Below are 20,113 nucleotides of genomic sequence, written 5' to 3'. Positions count from 1 at the left end.
GCACTGTCTGCCCTAGGGGTGAAGTTAACCCCAGGATGAAGGAGCTTCACAAGGTGCTCTGCATCTTCTAGGCCTGCAGTTTTATTTGACCTTCTGGTGTGTTAGTAGACATATTTAAGTCTGAGTTTTCCCATTGGCTTCAGTGCAAACACGCACACATGTAGTAAAGAGCTTTGCCTGATTTGGTACTGTGAATAAAACCCTATTTTTATAGGCGTTCATTTCCTACTGGAGTCACTTGAGTTCTGTTGCATGTTTACTGTTTCCAGCCAGCTCTATGTAAATCTCCTCGCTTAATTCTGTGAAAATTATTACTCAAGTAAACTACCTGAGAATGGTAAGTGTATATAATATATAATATATTTAATATGCAATATAAAATAGTACATAATGAAAACCAAAACATATAAAAGTTTGGTTTAAAAACTGCCTTTAAGTAGATAAGCTTGTAATACAATACTTTATATATGGATTTCTGCTAAAGAAAGCCATATTTCTCAGTCATGTATATTCATACTTCATTTCCAAATCTGAAATATACTTAGAAAAAAAACAGATTTTGGTAATTAATTCAAGCCACTGGTTCTCCCTGGACTTCTTTTCAAAATCCCAAATCCCTGACATTACTCAGATGTAGGATTCATGCTTAAATGGATTAGTAAATTATTGGTTAAAACTGGATGCTTCCAGTTCCCAGAAATGATGGCATCTAATGTGTACCTCTTCCAAGGGCACAAGCAACAAAATTTTCCCAGTCTAGCTATAGTTTTCCATGTGGTGACTCCCAAGCCACCAGACAATCAGTTTCTCTTTCACTTTTCCTGTCTTCACAACATGTTTTTCTGTGATTTTTCTGTGATCAGCACATTTTTTTCTTTTTTTATTTTAAACAGGGGTAATAAAGCTGATTTTTTTTTGTTGTTTATTTAAGATTAAGAAACTCAAGTCACCCAAATGCAAAACATCTTAATTAGTAAGGCACTGAGCACAGCAATCTAAATAAAAATCTCACAGCTGAATGAACGGAATGTTTGCTATACAAATGATCTTATATGAGATCAATATGGCAAACTACTAAAGCAGAGAACTAAAATTATGCAGCAATGCCCAGAAATATATTACCAAGAATGTTATATCACAAAACTCATTTTCCAAGAATCTGTCTCGGTCATCACTTTGACATTTCCAGTCTCTTTTCAAGGATCTTTTCATAGAGTGCCATGAGCCTTCAAAGCACTGAAGTAGCCACACCAAGATGCCGTAACAAACTTTTTTGTAAGTACAGAGTAAACCCAAATTAAGAGCAAAAATAACCCACCTATACATGTAAATACAAAGAATGATCATCTTGTTTCAAGCCTCCTGAATAAATTATTTTAGTTCAGAAGAATTACTCATTTTATAGGGTTGAAAGTAGGGAGGCAAACCATTTGAGCTTTAGAGGTGACATTCCTCTGACTAAATGCCAACGCTTACAACATAGTCATCTGTATCTTGGCTAGTTGCCCTAGGCTCAACGCACAGTCAATGGAGAAATGTACGCTTCCTAAAATAGACATCTAGAACAGATGAGATTAATTACATCCTTGAGAAGCGGATTTCTATCCCCTGATTGTAAAGAAAGACTACGGGGAATGAGCTCAGCTGCAGACCTGCTCTCCCGTGTGTGTCTCAAGCCTGGCAGGATGTATCCCGCTCTAAGTGCCTATCAGCTTTCACATCCCTTTAATTCGAAAATCTGATCCCATGTTTACCACAATGAAAGTGAAAAAAAAGAGCTTTCTAATTATAGTAAAGCTATTTAAATATAGTTAGAAAGTTGTTTAGTCATGTGTTATATGCACAGACATATTAAATAGTGCTGTTACTACTTACAGTTTTCTGTAACATTTTAACTGTGCTTAACCAGTTTTACCGAGAACAGAAGTAAGGGAAATATCTAGACTTACATTTTCTGAATTACACGTTAACTGGCACCACTGGGAGCCACACAGGAGCTCACATGGAGTCTCCTTGGTTTCTGACTCACTCAGCATGCACATGAAGCTTCTGTTACAAAGACCAGGGACTGGCAAGACTCGTGAACATATGATGACACTCCACTTCCTATTCCCATTTTTTGAATACAGATGGTCCCAGCGAGTGCTTTTCTTAGTGCCTTGCAAGTACCAATAGCTGAATCCTAATTTAAAAGTGCATAGATTAAAAAAGTTTATTCTCAGTTAGCACACTCCCAAATGTTAATCTTCAAGACTAGTGAATGTAACATTATTTCATAAAAATGCATTCTCATTTCACTCTAACTTTGGCTTCCTCCTGTCACAGCCTCATCACAACTCTTTTTCTCCCAACCTCAAAACTCTGGCGTGAAAAATGTAACCGATTTGAGGCACAGATGAAAGATTTCATTGCACTGCCCCAAGAGGAGGGAGGAGGGAAAGAAAGCACTTCTGTGTCATAGCTGCCACTCGTGTACCAAAAACAGCCAGTGTGACAAGCCACCACAAATATGACAAAAATCATTTTAACAGACAGCACACCTATCCCCTCAAGTCCCATGGACAAGCAGGGTAAGGGATTGCACCACACTCGGTTCCCTCGCTCTTCCTGATCTATCAACACCAGCCCAGCCACGACGCTTTAGCTCCAGCCCCCATAGCACCCTGAATAATGCAGTTACATATCCTGCCACTACTCTCCTATATCCCGTTACTACTCTTCTACACCTGATGTAGGTAAGCATTGATGCATTTATTTTACAAATATTGTTACTATTTGAAATTGTTCTCCTATTCAGTCAATGTCCAAGTTGGTTGTCCTCTGCTTCATTTTGCCTTTGGTTGCACATGTCAAGTTGCATTCTGTACTTGAAGGACAGTGACTGAAAATATCTGAAATTAAATCCCCTACATAACTTCTACCCATTATCTTTCGATAAGAAAGCAGACCCAGATAAATTCCCATTGGCAAGACTGTGTATTGTGGGACTGAAAATCACCATGCTGGAGCACCTCAGTCTCATCTCTTACACAGGGCGTCTTTCTCACCATTTACCTTGTAAAGCAGTTTGTCAGGATACTAATCTGATCATAATCACCTCTCACATGAAAATTTACAACAGATGCAGGTATTTAACCAAATACAGAGTAAGGCAAGGCAAAAAAAAAGAAGGATGGCAGACAATTACACAGAGGATAGGGTACCATTCAGTCATGAACGTATGCCAAAAAAATCTCCAGTATGGGGCAGGCTTTTGCTTAAGAGAAAGGACAAAGATAAATAATTAGTATGATTATTTTGGGGTAGGATACTTCTAAGTGAAGTGATTTCACTATGGAGACAAACCAGTTTATTTTCCAAGTCCAGCAGACATACTACTGACTTGGAAAATGCAGTTAGTTCATCCTACATAGTGAAGTGCCCTGTGGGAGCAGATGCTGATAGATAGATGACGGTTTGGAAAAGCGGCTTTCAGTCACAATCAATACACCACTTCAGACTTTCCCTTCAGAAGCTGATAGTTTTAATCTGGAAACTGACAGCAATCTGACCTAACAAGTATCTTAGTACAAATCCTACAGTAACAATAGAGCAAAAGAGTGGTGGCACATTATTTATCTTAAAGAATACACAGCTCTTGCCTTTAAAGACTCTGAAAGTGGATGCACATATGAAGAAGGTAGGAAAGAAACTCTGGGAAGATGAAGCAGCTAGGGCAATACAAACTACCCAAATCAATGCCTTTGCTAGTCCTAATATACATTTTACAGTTGTTTAGCTAGCTTAATAATGCCATTTCTTAACCCTTACACTTGGAAAAAATGGGAGGTAGTCCTCTAATCCTTAAATTAAAGAACATGCAACTTTATGCTGACAAAGGTTTTAATCATCCAGGACACAGAGTCTACCATTATCAGAATTTTAATTCACTGACATAATTCCATGGTGTGATCAGATAAAGAAAGGAAAATAATGGTATCCTCAAAAGCCCAGATTCTAATAATCTTCACTACTAGTCACAAGCTGGCAGACAAGCTGAATGTATAACATGATAAGGGCACAGGCAATGAAAATTCTCACTCAAAGGGCTCTCTGCTGGCATTCAGTGATTTCCCAGCAGTCTGTTATTAGGGTCCCAAGCCCCTGATCCTTCTCTTATTAGCCAATGACAAAAATTCACTTGCCTACAGGCAAAGGAAGAGTCATTATAGGCATGGATGCTACTTCTTAAGCACAGGAAGAAAGAGGCATCACTGATTATAATGCCAAATTAAAAAAAAATATAGAATTATTAAAATCTGTATTCTGTTTACTACACTATAAATAATAATTCCATAGGAAAACACACTTTACATGTGAAATCAGCAACCACTGAACATTTATTTTTCCAGGTGGCTTTTATCATTCTGTTCTTAACAGTTTCAAATGGCATTTTCCCCTTCTGCTTTGGACAACTTCCACTGGTGAATGTGAAGTATCTGTTTCCTCCTTACAAAAATCCGATTTGGGAAGAAATTCTCACTTCAATAAAGAAACAATGACAAAAGGAATGTAAGATTTTCCTAGGCAGGCCTGCCTCAGAAAATGTCCAATGCCTACCATTTTCGAGAATAATGCCGCTAATAATGAATTCTCCAACCCAAGGAAAAATCTTCTTGTCATGCCCTTTGTCTGCTTTCATGTAGTTATCCCCTGATACTCTGTTATCACAGGGCACAGTTGCTCAATATTATTTTGTGCCTTTCTGAGCTATGTAAAAATGCTCTTTATTATTGCCCGTAGCAAAGCCACCCTCTGAAGTGCTATGGTACACACAGAGCCACGCTTCGTTCTGCCCCTTCCAGAAGTGCTAAGAGCTTTCTAGAATCATACACATACTTTTAGTTGCTTCACTGCACTGAGTGCAGCTGAACTGGATAGGGGAAGGATTATTTTGTCAGAGTACTGTAATGGAGTGAACTGATCTGGAATAGTCATGACCCCCTATAGCTGACCCTAGCGAATGCAATCAAAGAAAAGGGCACGTCTGTGTGGCGAGTCCCGGCACGTTGCACATCAGTGAGATAACTTGCACGGCTCTTCTCCAGTGGCTCACTGGGAGGAAAGCTCAGTCTGTAATTTTAATAGCAAATAGTACAGCATTACATGCCACTGCTCACGTAAGGAGTACAGGGCAAGTGAGATGTTTGCTCCATCGACTGCTTGACAGAAGGGGCAGGTCAGCTAACGCCTGTAAACTGTAGTTCAAAAGTGGCGTGACACACAGTCTTATAGATATAGCAACCAGCATTGCTCCAAAAATGTAGTTTCCCAGGTAAAGTAGATAAAAATTTGTTTATCCCAGAGTTCAGGAGTGTTCCTAAACTCACTTGAGTTGCAGGAGTTAAGATGAAAGCTTATAAACCAGAGGTGACTACAGCAAAAAAGGGAAAAGATATTACCGGATTCTTACATGCTTCTCTCCCTCCTATGCATCAATTAAAGTGAAGTTTACGGGCTTGTATGGAAATTTCAGGAGCGCTGAGGCACTAGCAGGCTGATAAGAAAGACAACTAGTATACCAAAATCCTTTCAATATTATTATGCATTTCTTTCAAGCATTTGGGCAGACTAAGTCAGTTCTCTCTTTCGCTCTGCACACTGAGCATCTGCCATTTCCAGTTCCTACTCCCCATCCCATCTCATGAAGTCATTAGGGTTTTTTATGAGTTATTAACATGTAAAGAGCTGCTCTAGGGCACCAAGTGCTCTGCAAGTCACTTACTAGAAGGGCACAGACTTCTTTGGCTATATATAGAGCCCAAGCTATAGCTTGAACAAGGGCGCATTCCTGCTCTGCTGTCTCTGGGCAACCTTGCTCCTGGCTCAGCCAGGTGACGGGAACATCCAGGTGATGCCTCCTGGCCAACAACAGCTCTGCAACCACACCTAGGAAAGCTGCGTAAGTTCATTTCATGTGTCTTTACTTTCACCCATTTACATTTAAATCTTGCTCTGGGTTGCCCAGATCCTAACTGATGGAGTAAAGCACTTAGACGTCAGTAGGAAGCGGCCCTTCCCTACAGAGATGTACAGGGAAAGGGCTGGACTCTCACATAAATACTGCCTCCAAGTCACCTCCCTGAATGGAAAGAAGAACTTAACTGGTGTAAATGCAAAGACTGAGACTACTTAAAGAACACTCAAACCAAGCTAAGGTTTGATCCCTCTTTGGCAGTGTATTTTTACTTTATTTGGTTGTTTTTCCTTAAAGCTGGCAGAATGACAACCCCAGAACAGCTGGTTTTTTGTAAGGCCTGGTACGTCAGGAAACCTAGCCCAAACGACCCCAAGTCTCAAAGACAGATTTCACCCTTTGCTCTCATAAAGCACAATAAACTTCAGGGCAATCTCAGTTTGCACTTAGATCTTGGAGCCTGTAGATGTGCTGACCAAAAACCAGAAAGGAATCCTGAAGTGCAAGCACAGCAGGGCTAGTCCCCTAACGCTTAAAAAGATATTACTGTGGTAGGAAAAAGAAGCTGAAGGAGTTGAAAAGGGTTGAAGAAGTTTAAAAATCCCCAAACATCATACCTCTTCAAGACAGCTTTTGCTTTCCCTGTAATTTAATTGATATTTCAGTTGTTTCTTTGGGGAAGACAGTCATGTGGGCCTTCTATGTGCACCTGTAATTGCCCTTAAGTTGCAGAGAGAGCTACTGTTTACAGGGAAGTTTCCAGTACAGCCTGTATTTTACACTTAAATTAGTTTCAGAGGTTACACAGTTGGACTACAAGCAAGAGGACACAAAAATGAGAGATCTGGAGAAGGTCCTCGAGGTCAAAGGGGTGACAGCTCTCAGCAAGAGTTTCCACATATGCAAAATCTAGACTCAGCGTTTTGTAAACAACAATAAAAGAGAAGATCCAAAGGGATGTGAAGGAAATTGCAGTGCTGAGAGGCTTGTGAGGCTCAGTCATTGCAGACAGACAGACGGGAAGAGCAGTCACCAAGAGACTAATTGGGACTTGCGTCAGGTTAAAATTAACTGTTGCATCTTTTTGGCTTGCTGGATAGAGTTTGATCCAGATCAGGCTACGGATGTGGTGGTCACAAAGGAGACGGTGCCTTGGTGGCCCCGAGGCGCAGCAGTGGGGGCAGGTGGGAGGGCTCCTTCTTGGGGGGCACACTCACACACCTCCCCTGCTGACTGCCGGCCGCGGCACCTCCTGCTCAGCAGACCAGCGTAAACATACACGCAACCCCAAGCACTAATCTCACCAACATCAAATAAGATGATTCATTTATTTAAAGCCGAGTGCTTGCATAAACACTTCTCTGAGCTCCGGGGAAAGAAGTGCAAGAGACCAAGAAGCTGCAGAGTGAACCAAGGACAGCAGAAAGTCCCAGAGAAGATCAAAAGTTCACAGCTACAGGAACAGACAAACTTTCCCAGAGAGGGAACAGCTCTTCCTTTCCCCAGAGGACACTTGTTTTTTTTTTAATCTGAGGTTTTTGGTGTGTGCTTTCAGCTGTCTGCATGTTTGGGGGCTTGTTTTCATTAATTTCTGAAGTGAGAGACTTTTAGGTTTATTTATTTATTTTGTTAAGGTCTCCAGCTGTTGGGGTTTTTTTTCCCTTTTAAATGAGACCTTAATTGTTAAATATCCCTTTTTTCAGCAGAATTAACTAACCTTGGAAATAGGATTGTTTTTGTAACCAGGTGGGGTCCCACCCATCTGCACTCAGCATTATTCATACTGGCCCTCATCCAGAATTTTCCCCAAGACTCTTCAGGGTGGATTTCATTCCTGTTAAGCTCAAAACAAAATGCTGTGGCCTGACCTAGCCTCTGTCTCCTTTCAGCTCTCCTGGTTCTTCCTGAAAGACCCACCAAGCACCCATCATGCCCTGTCCAAGGAGACTCGCAGCTTTTCGTAGTCCTAATGGCAAACACATGGTGCAGACAGAGGAATCAGGCAAGGAGAACAGCTTGGTGTATTCACAGAAGCTCCTCAGCCTGAATAACCCACACACCCCGCCCTGAGAAGCCAATCTTTTCATTTTCCAAAGGGTATTCTTTGATAATGTTGTGCGTTAGCAGAGTTGAAAATCAGGTAGCTTCCAACATTTTCAGGTATTTATTTTCTTCTGTCTCTATCTCTTACAGCCAGCAACATAATCCATTAAGTATTTCACTCTATTCCCTAGCGTGGACTTGATTACAACAATCAATCCCACTCTCCACAAGGGCAATTTCTTTTGGTTTGATCTATTCTAAGTCCCAGCGGCAGAACAGCATCAAAGAGTGGCCCCTCTGCAGCTCAGCTCCTGGCCACCGCTGCCTTGGTGACACTCAGCAGCGCTGCTTCTTATCTAATGACTGCCTTTTACATTATCTATCTTATTTTCAGCTCCTACCATTTTAGCATTTCCTCACTGCAGCCTACCCTGCTTGCAGGGCTGAAACAATGTCTGTTCGTTCAGTCTGCACCACAGCGGGCAGCCGGCTGCTCTGCTGCATGCTTATGGAGCAGCAGCAGCCCCCAAACGATGACATGGGACTCAGCTCCTGAGGCTGATTCCTGCTGGCAGCTTCCCCTCTCTTCATCTTCCTGCTGGAACGGGACTGCTTATGGCTTTGGACTCTTAAAAGTCCTCTAGGAAGTGGTTGTGCAGCCATGGTGCCTGGCTGCTGGAGGTCATAGCTCGGAGTGTCAGCCTCTCCTGGCCCCATCCCCTGCTTGGGCAGAGATGCTGGGACCCAGGGGCTGATGCCAGCTCAGCCGTGAGGATGGGCACCACCGGCACGCGGTGGCTGACAGTACCATCTGAAGCCACCCAAGGGTGTCTGTCCATCAGACCCTTCCCCTCAGCTGCCCAAATGCTCAGGGACAGCCCCAGCCCTTGAAGAAGGACGATGTGCAGCACTGTTTTGAGCAGACCCCTTTTCACTTGGGTGTGCAGGTCCCTGGGGCAGGGGACGCAGCTGCAGCTGCTGCCCTGCCTAGTGCCAGTTCAGCAGCTGGGGCCATAAAACCTGTCCCACTAACATGGCACACACAGGGGAAAACCACAGAAGTCATTCATTCTATAGCCAGCTAGCCAATTCACATGATTTTTTCCCTGACAGAGCAGATAACTATCTTGCTAAATGTATTTCACATTTTATGAGCATTTTCCTTGCACCTGCTATTGCACGTTTCTTACAGCATTTCAAGCTTCCTTGCCCAATTCTGCTACAGAGGTAGTTTCTACCAAGAATTGGCTAGTTAAAAAAACACAAGAATTATAGATCATACTCTGCTGTTGGCCATCAACCTTACCAATCTGAAGATCAGGGCCTTAACCTTTTAATTGACATTGTAACAGTAAATATATATATTTATTAGCAATTAGCCATTTTTCTCAGATGTGATATGCCACAGGTGTGGCAAAGGCAGCTCTAACATATATCACCTATATATACACACACTTTCTATATATCTATCTATATACATCTAAATATATATCTGTATATATCATATATAGAAGCAAACATGTGCCCATGAAGTCAGAATTATACACTAGCAATTCTGCCTGTTCCCATTGCTTCTTGCCCCTCCATCTACCTGTTAGCCAGGACTTTTTTTAATAGGTATGAAGTATCTCTTCTCCCAGGTAACAGGAAACAGGGCAAGAGGAAACAGCCTCCAGCTGCACCAGGGAAGGTTTAGACTGAATAGTAGAAAAAACTTCCTTCACCAGAACGGTCGTCAAGCACTGGAACAGGCTGCCCAGGGAGGTGGTGGTGTCACCATCCCCAGAGATATTTAAAAGACATGTAGATGTGGCACTTAGGGACATGGTTTAGTGGTGGCCTTAGCAGTGCTGGTTAATGGTTGGACTCAATGATCTTAAAGATCTGTTCCAACCTTAACAATTCTGTGATTCCATGACCTTGCCTGGAAGGAAGCCAGGCATGAAGTGACTACCTGTCACTGTACTGAGCCTTGGAAAGGAAGGCAAGAAAGTTGCACTTACTGCAGCTGGCAAGAAAAGGTGAGCAAAGGAATCTGAAAATGGCAGTGAACCTGGTGTTACAATGAGAAAAATTGAAGAACCCGAAATGGAAAACCAACCAAGCAAATAGAAAACAAACAAACAAAACGCTGACGAAGTGTTAATAAGCTTTTGCATGCTTAGAAGCGGGTTGTTGTAGCCGATCAGCTGACCTTGGCTACCACATTATAACCTTGGCTCCAAAAGAGCCCTAGAACAAGCTGCAAAGGCATGCATGTTCCCACAAAAAACAGCAAACAGCTTAATCTGAGAAAGCTACATTATTTCATGTAAGAATCAGAGAAGTCTGAAAACACATCTTTACTCCCTAACTTTTATGTTTGCAAAAAACACCAAAATTAATATAACTGCATCAACTCAGTAAAAATAATGCTGAAGATTAGAATGACACTGGAGAGCATTGACTGCGAAAGCCTGAAGTTGTAACAGCTTGTGAATGGCTTGCCAATGCCATTGAGACGTAGTGGAATTCTCTTCCACTGCTTTATAAACATCATATTTTATTAATCAGTCCAACAGTACACGGTAAATATTGGAATCTGTCTACAAAGCTGGCACATATGGGAAAAGCTCACTCCTGGTTGTTTTATTTTAAACAAAACCTACAGCAGCTCCCATTGTTTGTTTTCCCCCCCCCAGACTAGACAGCATGTGGCTTATGAGCCACTCTGATAGATACGATAAAGCTCCTGCCAGATCTGATTGATGACGGCACTAGGAAATGCTGCGAAGGTCACACTGTAATTCTCTCTTTGCAGCTGCTCCTGGTAAGAAATGGTATAGCAAAATAAAAACTGGATCTGCTAATTGCTAATAACAGGGAAATTCCCTCCTTACCTTGTCTCCTCGCCTCTTCCAGTTTTGAACAGGAATACCATAGGCATGTGTAACTGATGAGAGACCAGATAAGTTTCAAAGAGATACTTAAACATACTTCAAGGAGGGGGGGGGGCAAGGAAGGGGAAATCCACCCACAGCAACTGGCCAGATATTGAGCCTTTATACATTTGAAGACAGCGCATGGTAGTTTAGCATAGGAATATTCAAGAGCTTTTACTATTCGCTTCTCTGCAAAACTGAGATAACATACCACTACATACTCTCTGTGAAGGACTGCTACCTCTTATAACGTAAATAGATGAATTAAGCTCCTTTCCCAACCCAAAATCCACTCCTTTTAAATGAAGGAAGCCAGCATGCTCATTAAAAGTGGCTATCAGAATAAATTCAGCAAGGCAGAACACCAGTCAGTCAAGTAGGACACCAAAATCTTTAGACACCATAAATGTTTAGATGTGATCAGGACAGTGTTAAGAGACTTTTGGGAATTCACAAACATGATATAATGACAGTCCCCTAATGAATAATATATATTTAGTGCAACTCACATAGCAATTACCTCACACAAAGTGCTATATTTCTTGGGGGTAAAATGTTGTTATCTTTGAGACATCAGCTACATTACAGATTAAATTTGAAACCACTGGTGTACTCCGTTCTGACACTTACTATTAATGGATGGAAATATTTTTATTCAGCATTTTGTACTCATGAAGGTTTTGGCACAATAAGGCCGTTACCAACATCTGTCCTAGAGAAAGCCTTTATCACCCAGCTCAAAAATACACGATAGCAGAGATAGGTTGGCAACAGAAATCCCCCAGTCAGTCCAAAAACTCACACTACTATGTCATCATGAAAGGAATAACGCACTGATTTTTTTTTAATATTTTTTTTCTTCTTCAGTTTAGGAAAGAGATTTAAAGATGACAATCCTATGCAGTTTTGCTTATTTTACTGCTAAACGTACACCATCTTTTAAGATACTGCTACATTCAAAAGGCAGTATCTATACAAAATCAAACCTATTACAAGCCCCCTTAGGAGTTTCTTTTCTAGATTCCTTGATGGACACTGGTAAAATATTCAGCAGATATTGAATCATCCTTTTCACAGCCTAGTGTATTCTCCCATGGCTACTCTAAGAAAGGTGATCACCATCCGCTTATTTGGACATTGTTGTGTGCTAAGGGTGCTCAGCACCTTGAGTAGTCAGACCTTACTAGTCACTGTATGTCATGACCAAATTTCTGTTAAGGTGACAGAAGGGTAATGGACAACAGACAACTCTATTTATGACATTCAGTGTTTCTTTTCTTACTGTAACCTTGGAAAATAGGGCTTATGTCTGGAAAAGTTCATTTATTATCTGCTATGAGATATCCCTCTTTCCACACACCCCAATTATGTTTCTGCAATAATATTCACTAGCATCAACACGTGTTTCATGACCTGGAGAGTCACGAGGCAGCTTCTAGAGAGTAAGAACAATTTATATAGTGTGTATATATGTATATATATATATATATATATACATAGATATATATACACACACTAGATAAAAAATATACAGTATTTTACAGTGCTGTTGCAGATGCAATACAAATACACAGCCTTCACATATACACAGATGAGTAGGTGCAGTGCAACGCTTGCTCTGGTGTAACCCCTGCACACTGCACTCAGGGTCACCCCTGTGCCATTGCAGCTACATGTTTTCCTACCTGCTCATAGCTTTGACAGACTATTCTCAGTACTACTCTATGCAGACACTCCCCAAAAAGGTATCTGATGTAATATTAAAAACTTGAATTTGGTCTAAAGTCAGCTTAGGATGCTTATAGTATGAAAGCTCACTCCTCCTGAATTTCAATAGATAACCTTAATATTAATAGACATAGGAGTACATTTGAGGCTTAGCTTTTTCAGTCCTGCTTCAGAGTTCACAGTAACTGTAGCCCTTTGGTTGAATTCCCATTTTTCTATTATTTTTGTTGGGTTTGACTATCAGAGTTCATCTGGAAGCCTAAGAACATTTTATATTAGAGTATATTAACATGGAATAATGTCTACTGAGTGTGCAACACACTCACCTGCCCAGCCCAGACAAACAGTTCCTGTGCCAGATGAAACACTGTATTTGTTAATGAACTGATGAATCAGAGGAAATTCAGGGTCATACCAGCAGCCAAGTGTCATTCACATCTAAAACAAGCTGAATTGTGACTAAAACCCTAACAGCACACAATCAACTGATCTGTATGGGAGCTTGGAAGTGTAGGTCCTTGCATCCCACCCTCCCACTTCAGCAGGAGACCTCTTGCAAATGAATATAAAGCACATCCATTCCCCTCCTGGCCCCCTCCTCGCAAAACAAAGAGCGCAGCCTTGAACAATGCAGTTAACCAGGCGGGCTTCTGGATACCATGCTCCCATTGACTGACATACCAGATACGAAACTTCTGAAAATGGACAGAAATTAAATCGGTGGGCTCCAGACTGCATAAACCAGCCCCAAACCTCTGGCTCTTTGTCCTAGGGCAATGTCTCAAGGAAGTCTGCAGGCAAGCAGCGGGGCAAGACAATTCCTGATCTGACCTTACAGCAGGTTCTCTTTGCACTACTGAAAGAAGCAGCACAATTAGACATATGCATACCAAATGCAGCCTGCCCCCATTGAGATCTCAGTATTATTTTCTTTTATGTTTCTGACAGCATCCCTTCCATTCTGAGAGCCTCAGGAGCTGAAAATGTAAAACCTCTCCACTACAATTATACGATTTTAAAATAGCGTGAGTGGCTGACCTATTGAAGTGTCTTTGCATTTTACCCCTCCTTGTTGCCACTGCTTCAAGAAACACCATAATTTCAACAACTCAGACCTTCCAAATCCCTTCATCTAAAATTCTACCTAAGACCTAGGAACACCTCACAAGACTTTGAAATTTGCTGACATATTTCCTAGGAAACGCCAAACAGCACCACATATCACCAAACGCAGTGAGTATCTGCTCATTGTTCTGTGCGCAGGCTTGTCACCACAATCGCTGGGTACCCAGACAAACAAAGAAATCTGTAGATGCTTCTTTTCAGAACCTATTTCAAATTCTTCTTAAATCCACCTGGTGTCCTATAGCCCCAGAAAGACAGAATGGCTGTGCCCCTGGCTCTAATGCAGGATTCGCTCCTCTTCCACCCCAGTTCCAAAAGGAAAAATGGAATGTTCAAAAGAAGAAAGCAAATGTGCAGCTTTTCCTATGGAAACCACCAGGAGGCATAAGGGATGACTGAAGGGCATCAAATGCCCATATAGGAGAGCACTGATGGATGGATCCATCTGGCTGCCAAGCTGTTTCCTTGCGCCCCTGCACGGACCCTTCCCAGAGAAGCAGAGAAAAAGAACTTCATAATACTGCTATTTTCATGAAAGAAAAGAGCAGTCCCGTAACACTCGGAGCAAGCAGTGGCAGAGCACCTGCAAGGGCGAGATACTAGTTACGGAAAATACCTCCAAGAGCTGCACCAAGCCATGCTGTGACATTTTTTTCCCTATGGAGCAAAACAAAGAACTGCACGAGAGCAGAATCTGTCGGCTTAGGAAGCCCCGGACTGCAGTACAATATTTAATTAGATCTTTTTGGCTTTTATTTTACAGTCAGATCTGAGCTGAAAAGATCAGTCATTGCAAAGGTACGATAAATAAAACAGGCACAGACGCACCAGGCGTTTGCATCAAACTGGTCATATGGGATCCAGAGGGGAGATCTGCTAAAGACGTCTCTGCTCCTGACTTCTGTCTTGTCTTGCCTTTCCTAAGTGTGTGCATTCGTTACATGGCCCTTCTGGGCAGGTGAACGTCTGTTTCCGAGTGATGCCTGCCTGGATCCATTCACCTTCTGTGACTCCAGAGCTTGCAGCTTATACAGCAACGGCTGCTCCTGGCTGTTTATCCGACTTTTTTGCCGCCTTATTATTTTCCTACCAGCTAAAACTTTGGCAAGTTTCCTCCATCCCCCCCGACACACACAAGGCACATAAACTCACACAGAACCAACAACGTTACAAGTGAGTTTCCAAAAAAACCCTCAGTGGAAGAAATCAAAATACGTCGCTGTGAACCAAACCGCCGCCTGCCAATCGCCGGCTGCTTTTTAGTTTTAACCTCTGTTAAACAGGAAATAAAAAGGAGGGAGTCGGGTGGGGAAGCCAATGGGATAGATCTGGAAGGATGGTTCGCTTCGCCTTTGCCCTGACTGAATCCAGGACTGTAACATGATGCAATCTCTCGGCGATGATGAAACGGGTTCAAATGGCAAAGGCTGGAAGAGAGACCACCTCCTCCCACCCTAAAAGGCGGAAAATAATGCAACTCCCAGCTGTACAAAGCAGCAACGGGGTTGCCAGGCTGGTGCCTTTCCCCGGGAAAGGATGCGAGTTTCGGGATGGCAGACAGCGGGTTCGTTGCCGAGGCTCCCAGCCGGATTCCTGCTGGGTGCCAGCCCGGGCACGGCCCGCACGGTGCAGCGGTGCCGGGGCCCGGCGGGGAGCCCAGGGGGACGGCGGCTGCCGGGGCTGCCGCAGCCTGATGCTCGGGCTCCCTCGCCGCGTTCTCCATGTGCTTCTCCCGGACAAGAAAACGAGCGAGATTTTGTTGGGAGTTTTTTTCAGGCTTTTCCCCAGTGAGCCTCCGGCTGTCCTAGCACGGGGCTGCCTGGAGCAGCCGCGGAGCCTCGGCAGAAAAAGCCCTTTTCTGAATCCAGCCCTTCCCCTCCCTCCTTTTTCCTCCTCTTTTCCCTTCCCGCCCGCGGAGCTCGGGGGAGAGATGCTGCCGGGAGCAGCGGGCGGGAGCCCTCCTACCTTTCCGGCCGTCCTGCCGCGGCTGCCGGCACAAAGCGGGCTCCGCGCAGCAGCGGGGGCGGGCGCAGCTCCGGCCGCAGCTCCGGCCGCGCAGCCCAGCGCCGCGCCGCGCAGCCAGCACCGCGCCGCGCCGGGGGCGGAGGGGCGGGGCGGGGGCGGGGCCGCGGGGGCGGGGTGGGGGCGGGGCCGCGGGGGGGGCGGCCCGCCCTCTCCTACAGCCCGGTCCGCGGCTCCCCCGCCCCGCGGGGAGGGGGCAGGGCGAGGCGGGGCGAGCGGAACAAAGGCGGGGGGTGGGGAGCGGGGTGCGGCAGTCCCCGGGTACGGGGCCGGAGGGGTCGGGGGCACAGGGCAGGAGGGATGTGCGGCAGCCCCCAGACTCGGGGCCGGGGGTACAGGGCAGGAGGGATGCGCGGCAGCCCCCGGGCTCAGGGCGGGAGGGGCCGGGGGTGCGGCAGCGGCCGGGGGTGCGGCAGCCCCCGGGCAGGGGGTCCCGGTGGGCGCAGCTTCCCCGGGCAGAGTCAGGTGAGCCCCAGTGCTCCCTGCGAGGCTGGCGCTGGCAGTGCAGACACGGGTTTCCTGCCCCCGATGAAGCATCCTTGGAGGATGGAGGCTTTCCCAAGAAGAAAATGCTGGAATATTGCGGTATCGTAACTGGAGCTTCAGTGCAGCCCGTCCCTGTCCCATTCGTGCCCAGGAGATGCTGTTACTGCAATTCGGCTGCGGGGCAAGAACCCAAATGTGGAACAGGAGCCCACTGAGCATGTTGCCATTTATCTGAAGTCACAGTTTAAGATGGTGTAAAACCACACATAGACCCAACATGGGTATAGAAATGAGTTCTGTCATCTCAGTTTAGCTTGATACAAGCCAGATGTTGATTAAAGTTTATATTGACTAAAAGTGTCCTTCAAGAGCTTAAAAGCAGGCTTCAGGTTTTTAACAAAAATCCACGTTGGACCAGTGCAAACTTACATATGGACAAAGTGGGTAAACATGTTCCGACTTTGACAAGTTCACATATTTGGTTTTCTTCTCTGTCCATAAAGAATGGAAAATTCAGGTCACAGAGGAATGTTACAAAAGCAAGAACATTAGTTAAGGCAACATATTTCTTCATTTTTAGTCCAGCTGTGTGCTAGAGCATCTCTTCTTCAAGTGCAACAGTTGGATGCACAAATGGTTTCTTGTAAGAAGCATTTGTGTAACATTCTGCATGCAAGTTCATCATTCTGTACAAGGTTGTAGCTTATGCTGTCACACATCTTAAGAGTACACAACTCATTAAGCATCTTAAATTTTGGTGAATAAAATATTCTTTGATCTGGACAAGTTTAATGTGGTCTTCTGCCCTGTTTCATCATACTCAGTCATCCCGGCAAGGTGATACCCAAAGTAACAGGTTCAACCAGGGAAAATTCTGTTTATTCAGCATTTACACTGCATGGCCATCTAGGAAACACATGAAATCTCTGTAGCCTAAACCAGGAGTGCTGAATTCACAATCCAACCTTGTCAGGACAAATTACCTAGCCTAAATTCTCACTTTCAGCTGTTCTCTCTCTTGTACGCCTTTGGGTATGGGCAGGAAAGGACTCGCCTACTGCATGAGCTCTTCTGAGAGCAGCAGCCTGCTCCTACCTGCCCTTTTTTCATTCTGCTTGTTGGGAGCTGGCAGGAGTGGGATTTGGAGTAGTTATAAGTAGTCATTTTTCTGGCAATATTAAAGGGCTTAGTCGGCCTTGAAAAATTAAACTGTAGCTCCTCTTCTCCACAGTTCAATTGCTTTCACCTATTGCTGTCTTATAGCTACTTGATTTGTATTGTGACCTGTAAAACGTGATTGCTAGTGAGAACAATCCACAACTTTGCTTGTAAAAGCACAGCCCTTGGCTGCTGTGGTGCATGCAGTGTAATCTGTGCATAGTACCACTGGTTTGTATGCTTGCAGTGAATGCTTTCAGGATTCAGTGACTTTACTGCCTGTGGTTTGATAAATTTTAATGCACACCTTACATTAAGTAATAGCCTCTGCCTTCCCCAAGACATCGTGTAGCACCTCTGCAGTCTGTAAGAAGGTTGCCTGGTTCTAGCAACACTGCAGTGTTTCTTTCACAGAAATGTCCTGAAGATGTTAGGAAGTTGGTCAGCAAAGGCACAATGAGGAGAAAAAGTCATCACAACACTGGCAAGAAAATAAGCACTTTATGGCCTATGCCAGATGAGAAAGTGAGATAACAAGTGGTTTGTCTTTAGGCTGATTGGTAAGAACATCTTGTCTTCTAGTGGTAACTCCATAGGGGCTAAAGAACAGACCATCTGCCACAGAGGCAAACATCAGGCAGCACAAACAGTTCCTCTTGAAGAAAAATTCTCTCTAAAGCTGAAGGGCTCAAAAGAACTTTTTTCTTATTTGAATTCTTAGTTCCCACAATGATGCATTTTAAAATTGTGTGTGTCCCCCCACTTCTGAGTGCAGCCATGTGCATTCCATAATCTACTTCAGCTGCAAAATAGACCTTATGATTCAGTGAATTTCTTTCTCGTGAGTCTTTAATGACAATATTTAAATACAAATTCTATTTTATAGAATTAAAAGGAACAGCATGTAACTCACCTCAAACACAGTATCATCAAAATAAATCAACTGATTACTATGGAGTTTCTTGCATGGAAACTGAAGTCACGTCATTTATAGGAAATCTGTGGTTCACAGTGACTGTACGTCATACTTTGCACCCAATAAACTTCTTAAACTAATGATCTTCTAACACAAAGTAGTAGAAGGCAAATTTGTATAAAACACTGTATTTGAAACACACATCCTCCGTGCTTGAAAAAGTGCCTTCTAGCTTTAAGACCAAACACTCATGCACGTTCCAAATACTGTCTTTGTTCTCAATAGTTCACAATACATTTCTGCTCTATCAAGGGTAAATTCATTAATGTAGAAAGTCTTCACAAGCTTTAGGCATGACTTGATGAAGCTTAGTCATAGGGATGCCCATATCTTCCTGTAATCTTCTCAGCACTGGTTATCACAAAAAAAAAGAAAAATAATCCAACAGTCCCAGCAGTAAGGTATCCCGATATAGTTGTTTACAAGACTGGGACTTTAACCATCAGATAATCCCTAGTGTGCTGAAGGAGAAAAGCCATGACAATGACTGGCCATGTTTATTACCTTTAGGATGTGCTTAGAACAGTTATTATGCATGTTTTAAGATATTTTTTTCCCTTGGAAAATCAACATTGGATGAAATCTGAGAAACACAGGCATGAGAAAAAAAATCTCCAACCATTTGTTGTGATTTAATGCCTTGTAAGGGACTCCAAGCAATTTGGATTTGGCTCACTCAAATAATGTAAAAAGGCAGAAAAACAGTACTTTGAGCATTTAAAAGCATGGGTCAGTTTTTTAAAAAAGATACACTCAATTACACTTCAAATCTGCCTTGGACTGAGTCCATAAGCAGACAACTCAATAGTGTTAGAGGCCCCAAAACCTCAGCAACATCATGGAGAGAAAACAAGTATAAGCAAAGCTATTGGATGATGTAAGTGATGATTGGTATCCCCTGAAAGCCTGCTCAATACTTTTCAGTAAAACCTTTCAAGGTGCCTCTACAAGAATATGGGGGTTTTTTTCAGGATCTTCAAGTGAAATCATAGCGGTAAGAAAGAGCCTGTATGTTCTTGTCCTTTGGTACTGGAAAGGCTGTCAAAAAACTCTGCCTCTTTGCGTTGTTTGGGATTTGGTGGGGTTTTTTTGTTTGGTTGGGGTTTTTTGGGGGGTGGTTGAGGGATTTTTGTTGTTTGAGCAGACATAAAATAAATACAATTGGCAAAACACTGACTTCACGTAGAGCTCAGACACTGGCCCGTGCAGAAGATGCTGGTGTCGGGCAGGGGAGATGAGGGCTGCCTGGAGCCAGCCTTGCTGCCGCTGCCTCCTGCCCTCGCACTGTGCTGGCACAGGGGAACGGATGGTCCCCAACAGTGAAAAGCAAGCAAAAATATTGTGCAATCTGGGCTGTCAAGAGATGGAGTGACATTACAGTAATTGCCACAGTAAAACATAATGATGGCACGATTTCAAAAACAGAAGGCAAGTTATGGCTTTTTAGAACAAAAATCTTCTTCTGTTACCTTGTGATTTTTCTGTAAGGAAAACATCAGTGTTTCTACAGCTGTCTCAGATGCTTGAGGCATTTACAAAGTAGAAATAAATGCCTTTTATGCACAGCAGAAAGCTCTCAATAAAGGTGTTTTTTTTCCCTTTCTTATATACTGTGATCCTATTACGGCAGAATTGACTTACTAAAACTCTAATACTCAGCATCATTCTGACTTTTTTTTTAAAAAGTGTCTTTTTGAA

The 20,113-nt window shown here is 43.4% G+C and overlaps 1 protein-coding gene across 1 annotated transcript in view; it reads right to left on the bottom strand.

Annotated features, from left to right (window-relative positions):
• AFAP1 (actin filament associated protein 1) overlaps positions 1 to 15,874 on the bottom strand; it is a 121,487-nt gene extending 105,613 nt beyond the window's left edge. The window contains exon 1 of the mRNA XM_055796488.1: positions 15,739 to 15,874. The gene's annotated coding sequence lies outside the window, so the exon portion shown is untranslated. The remainder of the gene's footprint in view (positions 1 to 15,738) is intronic.
• Between the last annotated feature and the right edge of the window lie 4,239 nt (positions 15,875 to 20,113).

This window comes from Falco peregrinus, chromosome 2, assembly GCF_023634155.1.
Source record: "Falco peregrinus isolate bFalPer1 chromosome 2, bFalPer1.pri, whole genome shotgun sequence".
In the NCBI taxonomy this organism is placed as follows: domain Eukaryota; kingdom Metazoa; phylum Chordata; class Aves; order Falconiformes; family Falconidae; genus Falco; species Falco peregrinus.
This window is presented reverse-complemented; position numbering and strand designations above follow the sequence as displayed.